This window comes from Gobio gobio, assembly GCF_949357685.1.
Source record: "Gobio gobio genome assembly, chromosome: 10".
Classification (NCBI taxonomy): Eukaryota; Metazoa; Chordata; class Actinopteri; order Cypriniformes; family Gobionidae; genus Gobio; species Gobio gobio.
Genome location: NC_137116.1, coordinates 14,523,576 through 14,526,075, shown reverse-complemented (window position 1 = coordinate 14,526,075; position 2,500 = coordinate 14,523,576). Strand labels below are relative to the sequence as shown.

The 2,500-nt window shown below is 31.4% G+C and overlaps 1 protein-coding gene across 1 annotated transcript in view; it reads left to right on the top strand.

Moving 5' to 3' along the window:
- lzts3b (leucine zipper, putative tumor suppressor family member 3b) overlaps positions 1 to 2,500 on the top strand; it is a gene marked incomplete at both ends in the record, with an annotated part of 27,902 nt that overhangs the window by 15,045 nt on the left and 10,357 nt on the right. The window lies entirely within an intron of this gene.

The following is a 2,500-nucleotide window of genomic DNA, read 5'->3' as shown; positions in this document are numbered from 1 at the left end:
ATAACGCTCTGAACCGCTGAATCGACTCACTGATTCATAACGCTTCAAACCGCTGAATCGACTCACTGATTCATAACGCTTCAAACCGCTGAATCGACTCACTGATTCATAACGCTTTGAAGCTTCATGATGCCGTGTTTTGAAATCGTCATCACTATACAAGTCGTTATTTAGGGTTTTTTTGCACACAAAAACTATTCTCGTCTTCATAAAGTTATTGTAGAGCCACTGTAGTGAGATGGACTTTGTAACTTTAGTCTTTAGTGTCTTTTAAGGGTCTTGAGAGTGTAAAGTGCATTGAGCCAATGGAGGCCTTTCAGAGCATCAGATTTACACTAAAATATCTTCATTTGTGTCTGAAGATGAACGGAGGTCTGACGGGTGTCCAACCACATGAGGCTCAGTCATTAATGACAGAATTTTCATTTTTGGGTGAACTAACCCTTTAATATAAAAACAGAGAAGACCAAGTGGGAGAATCCGTGTATTATTCGTTTCAGTCGATTTTTGATTTAATATTGAAAGTTGAAAAATGAGAAAACAGCTCTTTTTTCGTTTTTCTCAGAAAAACGAAAAACGAGATTTCGACTTGATTTTTTGTTTTTCGTTCAGAGGTAGAAAATGAATAAACAGTTTGAATATTCGATTTCTACATGTGGGCGGGAATTATACGCCCCTTTCTGCTGATTGGTCAGCCGAAGATCAAACTATTTCGTCATCGGTTCAAACTGTTTATTCAGTTTTCTACCTCTGAATGAAAAACGAAAAAAAAAAAAAAATCGTTTTTCTGAAGAAAAAAAAACTGAAAAACAAGCTATTTTCTAATTTTTCAACTTTCAATATTAAATCAAAAATCGACTGAACGAATGATACACGGATTTGGGAGGTCAGAGAAACATTTCAATCAATCATTTAATATAAAAACAATCAAAAATAGAGCTGTGAGCAGGGCCAAGCGCAACAGAAGCAAACAAGGAAGATGATAGCAGCAGACCAACTGAAAAAATGAGTGAAGAATGTAGAAACTAGGGCTGTCAAAAGATTAATCGCGATTAATCGCATCCAAAATAAAAATTTGTGTTTACATAATATATGTGTGTGTACTCTGTTAATTATTATTTATATATAAATACACACACAAGCATGTATATATTTAAGAAAAAATATTATTTTTATATATAAAACATTTATATTTATATATACTATAGATTATATAAATGTATATACATGCAAATATTTCTTAAATATATACATGAATGTGTGTGTATTTATATATAAATAATAATTAACAGAGTACACACACATATATTATGTAAACACAAACTTTTATTTTCGATGCGATTAATCGCGATTAATCTTTTGACAGCCCTAGTAAAAATGTTTAAACACCGCATTAAAACATTGAGTTGTATAGAGCCAATGTCATATTTTGTTCTATTATAGCGCCACCAAGAGGCACAATCCTACCGTTTTGTATGTGTCCTTGGAGTGAGCCCATACATGTGTGTGTAAATTTTGGTGAAAATGTCATTTTGTTTTGGAGTTATAGACATTTATATGAAAAAAACACGTAAAAAATGACTGACACTTGACTTTGATTGGATTTTACTCCCCCTTACTATCAATATTTTGACATTTGGGCTCTAATGTTTAAATATCGACCTATCGACGCTGGTTTCGTCTCGATCGGACTAGTTGTTTTGAAGATATCAGCTAACGTTTTATAAGCGCTAAATTACAACGCTGCACAAACCATACGCCAAAACCTGGCAAGTCTGGTATCGTTGGACTCGGCAAGGATTCAGGAGACAAAAAAAGTGACTCCCATGAAAGTAAGTCAACCACACCCAAAGTTATACGTTTTTTGGGGGGGGGGGGGAAATATCCAATAGGTGGCGCTGTTTCAAAACTTCTCAGACATAATTATGACTGTCAAAAACTAAATTATGACAAAAAAGTTGAAATTTAAACAGAAATTATGATGTAATTATTCTTTCAAAATTATTACTCAGTCATAATTATGACTGTCAAAAAATATTATGACATGGAAAGTCAAAATTATGACATAAAAAGCCCAAATTATTACTGAAAACGTCATATGATGTTAAATGTCAAATGTTGACATAAGTCCAAATTATTACATAAAAAGCCTAAATGATTACTTAACATTTTAAAATTTTGACAAAAAGGTAATATTTATGACAACTAAATTATGACATAAAAAGTCAAAATTTAAACTGAAATTATTACTTAAAAAGTCACAATTATGACTCAAAAAATATTGACATGAAAAGCCCAAATTATTACTTAAAATGTTAAAATTATGACATAATTATGACAGTGAAAAATATTTCAAGTCAAAATTATGACTTGAAAAACTAAATTATGACTTAAAAAGTCAAAATCTAAACCAAAATCATGACGTAAAACTATGACTTGAAGTCAAATTAAGTCAAAATTATTACAAAAAGTCGAAATGAACATACTAAACTGAAATTAT